The sequence below is a fragment of the Octopus bimaculoides genome, chromosome 28 (genome assembly GCF_046866305.1).
Source record: "Octopus bimaculoides isolate indiv1 chromosome 28, ASM4686630v1, whole genome shotgun sequence".
Lineage (NCBI taxonomy): Eukaryota > Metazoa > Mollusca > Cephalopoda > Octopoda > Octopodidae > Octopus > Octopus bimaculoides.
In genome coordinates, this window is record NC_142955.1 from 1,860,892 (window position 1) to 1,870,891 (window position 10,000).

At 35.2% G+C, this 10,000-nt stretch overlaps 1 protein-coding gene across 1 annotated transcript in view; it reads left to right on the top strand.

Annotated features, from left to right (window-relative positions):
* LOC149130441 (uncharacterized) overlaps nucleotides 1–3,553 on the top strand; it is a 179,099-nt gene extending 175,546 nt beyond the window's left edge. Inside the window, exon 3 of the mRNA XM_089343765.1 lies at nucleotides 3,435–3,553. The gene's annotated coding sequence lies outside the window, so the exon portion shown is untranslated. The remainder of the gene's footprint in view (nucleotides 1–3,434) is intronic.
* The last annotated feature ends 6,447 nt before the right edge of the window (nucleotides 3,554–10,000 follow it).

The window sequence follows — 10,000 nt, forward strand, 5'->3', positions numbered from 1 at the left end:
TGTTTCTTGTAAATTCTCTCACTCTCTCTCTCTGTATATATATAATGGTTGGGTAATCAGTTTATATATATACCGGAGTAAGCACATGAAATGTGCAACAAGGTGGAAAAAAGAGTACTCAAATACCAGAGGTAGAGTAATATGCTTTTAAATAAAGTATATATATATATATATATATATATATATTGGTCCATCTATCCAGGTAGAAAGAGATATCTATATATGTAAGCATATATTATCTATCCACCGCTCTATCACTGTCTATCTATCTATCTATCTATCACTATATATGTATATCTATTTATCTACCTACCTACCTACCTACCTGTCTATCTATCGCTTAATCTGTCTCTGTATAAGATATATATACATTCGTGTATGTTTGTATGCACACACACACACACACACATATATATATATATAAACACATATATACACACGCACACACACATATATATATAAAGATATATACATATATACACATACATGCACACACACGATCGTACACACCAACTTACATAACTACCCACTCATACACACACACATAAACATGTATTATCTATCTTCTCAGCTAATCCGGATCAGATAAACTTTTTTTCCTTTCATCTCCGATTCCTCAATATCAACTCAGAGTTTTTTTTTTCTTTTTTATATATATTCCCCACCCGTCCCACGTTTGTTGCCTTTTTTTCTTGAATTTTTTCCCCGCTTTCTCACTCCCTCCCCCCCCCCCCCGCCCCACACACACACATACACACACACACTTATATAAATACCACCACCTTCACCACCAACCGGCCCCGATTTTTTTCGTTTTACACTATTTTTTCTTTCGATTTTTAAATTTATTTTTTCACCTCCTCAAAATTACCACACTCTCCTCTCTCTCTCTCACACACACACACACACCACTACCACCACCACCACCACCACCATTATCAATGCTACCACCACCACCACCACTATTCTCATCACAATTATCACCACCTCCAACCGCCCACGCTCGTTCTTTTTGTTTCTTCTTTATTTAAAAAAAATTTTTTTCTCCCCACACACTCACTCAAACACACGTATACACATGAATATCACCTCAACTACCGCTACCATCGCCAACCACAACACCATCACCATCACCACCACCGCCACCACCACCACCGCTACCATCACCACTACCATCTCCACCAGCATCACCACCACTACCACCACCACCATCACCACCACCACCACTACCATCACCACCGCCACCACCACCACCACCACCACCACTACCATCACCACCACTACCATCACCACCACCGCCACTACCATCACCGCCACCACCACCACCACCACCCTCACCATTATCTACATCATCACCATCAGCATCACCTCCACCAACCCCACCACCACCAGAAACAACACCACCACCATCATCATCACCATTACCTCCAACAATTCCACCACCATCACTACTACTACTACTACTACCAGAAACACCACCACCGCTACCACACAACGCCATGACCACCAACTATATCATCACCACCATCACCATCATCTTCATCATCACCGTCACCACCATCACCACCGCCACCACCATCATCACCGTCACCCTCACACCTACCACCGCCATCATCACCGTCACCCTCACTCCTACCACCGCCACTCCCATATTCCGTTCTTTCCTTTGTTCCCAATCTCTTCCTATTTCTTCATTGTTATTTTTCGAACTTTACTTTTCACCTTTCATTCTATTTGCATTCCCATATCCCCGCGATTTCTTACGCATTTCTGCCCTATTTTTCGCTGTATTTCTTGCTGTATTTCCTGGTGTATTTTCTTTTTCTCCAAAACCACGGTTATTTTCCTTAGCAGTTGTCTTAGAATCTTTCTTCTATTCCTTTACCATTGTTTTTGTATTTGTTTGGTGCATTCACCATTTCTATCTATTGTTCTATTGTCCTGTTTTCTTCTAAACCGCCCGCCCATCCCTTCCACCACTCGGCTTACATGTCGCATTCTTTCATATATATATATATACATATATATATATATATATATATATATATATATATATATATATATATATATGCATCCATATATGTATGTATATATATAATTTATAATTATATACGCATGTTATGTTTATATCATATTATTCCAAATCTTTCCTATATCGATATGCCTATTCTAAATATACTGATATACATACACGCAGCTATATATATATATATATATATATATATATATATATATATATATTTGTCTACATATAAATATCCATACATATATACACAGACACACACACATATATATGTATGTATACGTATACATACACGTGCATGTGCCTGTGCTATCTTAGTGTGTATTCCGTTTCTTTTTGATTCTTGCTGATATATATATATATATATATATATATATATATATACACATATATATATATACACTGGCTGTCGTCGACTTACGACCACAATTGGTTCCGACTGACTGGTCGGAAGTCGGCCTATAGGCCTACATAGCTTTGTTTTATATTTTTTACTATCTTAACGTACATTCTCAGGTTAAAATCCACACACTGCATTCTGTATTACACTATTACATTGGCGTTAGTCAAAACTCGGAGTCTCAAGCAATCGTCTTCATATTTTCCGTAAAACTCTTGCATACATATATACACACATACATACGAACACATACATACATACATTATATATATGTATATATATATATATATACCGGAGTAAACACATAAAATGTGCAACAAGTTGGAAAAAAGAGTATTGAAATACCAGAGATAGAGTAATATGCTTTATTTAAAAGCAGCAGGAATATAACAAAAGATTGTTACTCTGAGTTTCACGTTCCCGTTCATCGGAACAAAACTGTCCGATGAACGGGAACGTGAAACTCAGAGTAACAGTCTTTTGTTATATTTCTGCTGCTTTTAAATAAAGTATATATATATATATATATATATATATATATATATATATATATAGGTAAATTAAAATTTAGAGGTAATACTTGACAATTATAAGCACCTGTGTATGCCAGCTAGTGGTTGCGGTGAAAGAATAAATTGTACTGAATCGTGGCAAGGTATGGAAGGTTTTCGGAGGACCGGAGAGATTATGTGTGGGTGGAGAATTATACGAGGTATAGTACTATACAGACTACCGAAAGGATCTTCACCTCTTACATCACACCTTTCTTCCTACTTCAACGCCGAGGTGGTATAATTTCCTGGGAGAGAAATAATTTTGCGGCTGAGGATAGCTTTACATTGTAAATTATACACATATAAAGCTTGAAACACGTGTACCGCGGAATCCTTTGTAGTTTTGTTGTTTATATATATATATATATATATATATATATATATATATATATATATATATATATATATATATAGTTCTTTTCCTGTTATTTAATATATAAATTCTATCTAATTGCAGGTGACCGTACATCTTTGAAACGGCCGAACTTCAAACCAGGTGAGCCGATATTCCTCTCTCATTTCATCGTATTATATGCTTAATTTTTCAGGGAAAAAGAAATCTATTATCATTTTTATTATATGAAAACTTACAGCTTATTTTGCTTGTTATGATGGAAAGTGTCAGCTGTCCATCACAGCCAGCAGACTAAGGTGACATTTGTTTGCTGGTCATGCTTCAAGAACTCTACAAAGATTTCTTGCAGTTCCAAGCAATGCTGGATTTGTAGGCGTTCTACCTTCACACTTGCATCGATCGTTTTCAGCCATGTTGGTAGTTGAGTGCTGATACTTCCAAATGCACCAATTACTATTGGTATCACATCTACTCTCCTCATTGACCACAACCTTCGTATTTCCCACTTCAAATAATCATAGTTGTTTATTTTTTTCTTCTTCTTTCACATTGATCCTGTTTGTTGTCACCGGGGCATGCTATGTCGATTATCATACATGTTCTTCCTTTTCTATTCACCACAACAATGTCCGGTTTCCGATGTCCGGTCGGGTGATCGCACCGAATCATTGCATCCCATAGGATTCTACAATTCCCATTTTCGTTGACTCCTGGGGATTGCTCATCCCACGTCTTTGCTCTTTGTAGACCGTGATTTCCACAGCTCCCAATGGATCATTCTTGCCACATTGTCATGGCGTCTTTTATATTTGCATTGTGCCAATTTCAGGCATTCGCTAATGATGTGCCATACCATTTCACCCCTCTCACCAGACATTCTGCATTTGTCACTATCCAATATTATTATTATTATTATTGTTCAGTAGTTTTATTTTTATAACGTGCTTTCACTTCACTACCGAGCGCAGCTCTGTGCGCCTTGGGTATGGGCTGTGGTTTGCTGTGGTGCTCTTATGTTTACTGTATTGAAACTGTTTTGCGTAGGATGTGTGCAGTGCCCAGTAGTGCAATTTTCTGTATGTTATATATATTTGTAAGTCCTGGTTTTTTTGTTATGTATTTGTCTGAATATTTTTTTATTATACCTAAGGCACCTACTATGATAGGAATTGTTTCTGTTTTTAGATTCCACATTCGAGTTACCTCTATTTCCAGGTCTTTGCATTTTGAAAGTTTTTCCATTTCTTTTAGAGAAACGTTGTCATTTGCTGGTATTGATACATCAATTAGAAAGCATTTTTTTTATTTTCATCTTTTTTTTTCTTCTTTTTTATTATATTTATTATTATTATTATTATTATTATTATTGTTGTTGTTGTCATATTATTATTATTATTATTATTAACGGTGGTGCGTCAGCATGGCCGCAGCTCTGAGCTGAAACTATATAAAAAAAAAATTGTTATTGTTGTTGTCATTATTATTATTATTATTATTATTGTTATTGCCATGTCATTATTATTGTTGTTGTTGGGTCATTATTATTATTATTATTATTATTATTATTATTATTGTTATTGCCATGTCATTATTATTGTTGTTGTTGGGTCATTATTATTATTATTATTATTATTATTATTATTATTATTATTGTTATTGCCATGTCATTATTATTGTTGTTGTTGGGTCATTATTATTATTATTATTATTATTGTTATTGCCATGTCATTATTACTGTTGTTGTTGGGTCATTATTATTATTATTATTATTATTATTATTATTATTATTGTTATTGCCATGTCATTATTATTGTTGTTGTTGGGTCATTATTATTATTATTATTATTATTATTATTATTATTATTATTATTATTATTGTTATTGCCATGTCATTATTATTGTTGTTGTTATGTCATTATTATTATTATTGCTATTATTGTTGTTCTTGTCATTATTATTATATTTGTATTCAAAAGCCGCTTTTTTTTGCAGGGTTAATCATGTCCCAAACGTATTTGAACCGATATAAATCTTTGTTCCCTTAAAAAAACTTCTCTCACATGTTTACCTCATGCTCTGTTCCAGTGTGGCAGTGTCGTTACTTCATAATTAATGTTGAATTTTCTGTACGGTAGCTATGTGTTCCAGAGTAATTTCCGGGTTTGTAACGCTTGTGGTTCAGGATGTTGTTGATAGATCGAAATGCATTCATCGTTCCGATATATATATATATATATTATCTTTATCTTATGATATTTACTTTGTATTATATTATACTCATGTATTGTGCTTTTAATTATTAATTTTTCTATATGTGATAGTGGATTTTCATCGATGAGTTCATGAAACTCGGTTCTTTTCCCTAAAACTATATATATATATATATGTGTGTGTGTGTGTGTGTGTGTGTGTGATGATATGATGACTGTTGACTCATCATCCCTTCTTGATTACTTTGGTTTATTATTATTATTATTATTATTATTATTATTATTAATATTACTATTATCATTTTCAAAGATAAACTTATCTCCACCTTTTATGCAACCATATATATGACCACCCAAGCACGAGATCTTTAGCGAGAAACCACTCTATGTGTGTGTGTGTGTGTGTGTGTGTGTGTATGTATGCATCTGATGTGACCCAGACTGCAAAATTAGCGCAACGCAATATGATGCACAGCATCCCATCTATCAGAAACAGTCACAGGGTGGGTCGAAACGATCGTCGTACGCAACAAAGATTGATATCAAATTCATCTTCTGTTTCACGAATCGATTATATATATTTATAAACACACACATACACACACACACACACAAACACACACACATATATGTGTAGCCAATATATTTTTATATATTTACTAGCTTTGTTTTTTTTTTCTTCGTGATGTAATCAAATTATCAATTAAAAAATGCTTCTGAAACAGCTGTCGTGAACCTTTAACCCATTTGTGTTCTTATTTTATATAAACACCATTCCTGGAATCTTCCCTCTGTTGGATCTTGAGCTTACACTGGATCATGTAACTGCATGCCAGAGTGCATGAGTATATAATTTCATGTACGTGTATATGTGTATAATTGTGTGTGCATGTATTTGTATGCGCAAGTGAATGAATATGTCCATATATGTATGGATATATATATGGGTATGTTTGTATATGGTACATACATGGATGTGCAAATCTCAACCTTCATTTGGTGTTCTGAATATTAAAATCCAAAAAGGCTGCAAACTGGCAGAAACGGTAGCATGCTGGGTGAAATACTTTGTGGTATTTCGTCTGTCATTACGTTCTGAGTTCAAATTCCGCCCAGGTCGACTTTGCCTTTCATCTTTTCGGGGTCGATAAATTAAGTACCAGAGAAACACTGGGGTCAATGTAATCGACTTAATCCCTTTGTCTGTCCTTGTTTGTCCCCTCTATGTTTAGCCCCTTCTGGGCAATAAAGAAATAAGAAACGTAAGCACGCCAGGCGAAATGCTTAGCAGTATTTCGCTTGTCTTTACGTTGAGTTCAAATTCCGCTGAGGTCGACTTTGCCTTCTATCCTTTCGGGGTCGATAAGTTAAGTACCAGTTGCATACTCAGGTAGATCTAATTGACTAGCCCCCCTCCCCAAATTTTTTCGGGCCTTGTGTCTAGAGTAGAACAGAATATTAAAATTCCATGATACAAAAGAATCCTACAAATAATTAATTTCACATATATATTCTTTTTTAGAAATAATACATTTCTAAATCTCTCAGAGAGATTTATGCAGTAGTGATACGATGAAGTAGTTGTATGCTGTCACTTTAATGTGACAGTCCCCTGATGGGAATAATACTACTGTTGGTTAGACCTAGGAAGCTGCACCGTCGAGTTCCTAAGTCGAGTTCCAGATTATCTTTGCATTTGCGGCTGGTTATACTTGAGATTGGTCCAATCTGGTGAGCCCCAAAGAAAAACTAAGTGTGTGTGTATATATATATATATATATATATATATATATATATATACTGTAAATAGTAATAATAATAAGCTTATAATTATATAATTATAGGTAAAAAACACACACACACATATATATATATATGTAGATATATATATACATGCACATATATATGTACGTAGATAAATAGATAGATACATACATTCGTGCTTTCATACGTACACACATATGTACATACGTATATATATATATATATATATAGGAGAATGTACGAAAAAACAACAACAGACGAGGACAGGTGGTGTAAATAACAAAAGAATGTATTAGTATGACGCTCGGGAATACGGAAAGTCTTTGACGTTTCGAGCTACGCTCTACAACAGAAAGAATACGGAGACAAGGAGAAAAACACGTGTGTTTCTCTTTCGTCAATCTCAATATTGATCTCTCTAATGATCTCTATCTATCTATCAGCCTGTTTGTCTGTCTGTCTGTCTATCATGTGGTTGCAGTTGTGATTTCATTGGGATTTGACTGCTACCTCTAGCACTTAGAACTACCACTTTAAAATCCTCCCTGTCTAGCTGATAACGTTTGGTGGAATTTTAACTGTGCTGCATTCCTTATCGCCAGAACAAAAACCGTTCTGTCATGGACACAGCAGGACAACGTAAATTATGCATTCGTATTATTATATTTATCTGCTAATGGTGACAAACCGAAGAGAAATACTCAATACAAGAGCAAGAGTATAAATATTTAAATTCGTTCAATCGAAAACAGACTTTCGCTATATTAAACCAACTCGGTCTCCGCAGACCAAATTAAAGTCATTTGTTATCTTTTACTAGTTACCCTCTTCGGACTGGCCATGCTGGGGCACTGATATGAATGGTTTAGTCGAACAAATCGCCATCTGGTACATTTTCTTTTTTTCATTTTTGATGTTGCGATATATATTCTATCGGTCAGGATTTTTTTTATCGAACCGCTAAGTATTGGGACAATAAATAACGGTGGTTTTCAAGCGGGTGGGGGCGGGGGTGTGAGAGAAAAACAAACGCAAATATGCCCACCCACATGGTTACACGCATACGCACACACAAAGAAACACATACGCACGCATATATATATATATATATATATATATATATATATATATATCGATCAATAATGTCTATTATATATATGTATGTTTATATATATATATATATATTCATATATATATATGTGTGTGTGTGTGTACATATATATATGTGCAGGATTCAGCTTTGAAGGGGGCGGCAGACTCAATTCAGACGGCTATGTGAAGATGCTGGAACTTGCAGATAAAGCCTGGCTGGAGAAGACTGCTACTGGAAGGTCATATTTGGAGCAGCAGGATTCTACCTTTGCCATACCCCCGGAAAAAGTTTGAAGTGGAGAATTTCTACGACTTCACTAGCTCCAGTTTCTGACCGCGTTCCCCCCCCCCCCAATTGTAATAGCATGTATTACCACGTGTGGAACATGGTCAGGAGAAACACCAGCCGCTCGGCCTGCGACACCAAAGCCGAGCTGGTGGCCAAGATCAAGACTGTATTTGAAGATCTTCCCAATAAAACAGTGAGGAAACCAAACGCCCCGTTCCGGAGCTGTCTTGAGGCTGTAATGGACGCCGAGGGCGGATAATATTTGAGTAAACTAATATCTCCCAGCCATAATCTAGTTAAACCTTGTCCATTTTTTAAAAAATACATTTATTCAATCACAGCAGCGTTTAGTAGTGATAGCGCTGCTTAGTAGGTGTTTAAACAATAGATTAGTTCCAACTTGACAAAGCTTTACGTCTGTCAGCAAATGGTAATTTTGCTTTTCTAACAGAGAGAATCAGATGGTCTTTAGTTCCAAGGAAACGTGACTTGGTGTCTGTTAAAGACAACGCGTAATCAACGGTAAACGAACGTATGCGTTCTACCGGCCGATGACGTCATTCATGATTAATAATGTCTTGAGAGTCACGGAGGATGTGTCTGCAACGCCACTCTTTCCATATTTGAGCGTACACGTACATGCCATGTACGATGGTAGACGCCAGCATTTTTTCTCGACGCATCTGAGAATATGTACGGCAGATACTTATATACATGCATACATACATACATACATACATACATTTCTATAAATACGTGTGTGAGTGGCTGGCTGTGCATGTATGCACGCGAGTGTTTGTGTATATATACACATACACGTATGTATAAATATATACATATATTCATGTATCGAACCTCAAAGGTATTGTAGTACCTGCAGAGATGCGGAACCGGCCCTGGCTTATTCGCATAATCATTGATATACATGCGTACATACATAAATATATATATGCACATACACACATACGTATGTACATATGTGTGTATATGTGTATCTATAGGTATTTATGCATGCTTATATATATATATGCATATGTATATATAAGTATATATATATGCATATATATATATATATATATATATATATATATATAACATACAGACGAGCGCGAAATACAGACACGCGCTAGCAAACACGTCCATGCATATACATTTCCATGCCTAGAGACATACCAATATATATATATATATATATATATATATATATATATATATATATATATATATATATATATATATATATATATATATATATGTGTGTGTGTGTGTGTACGTTTGTAATTATATGCGTATGGGTATGTACATATCTGTAT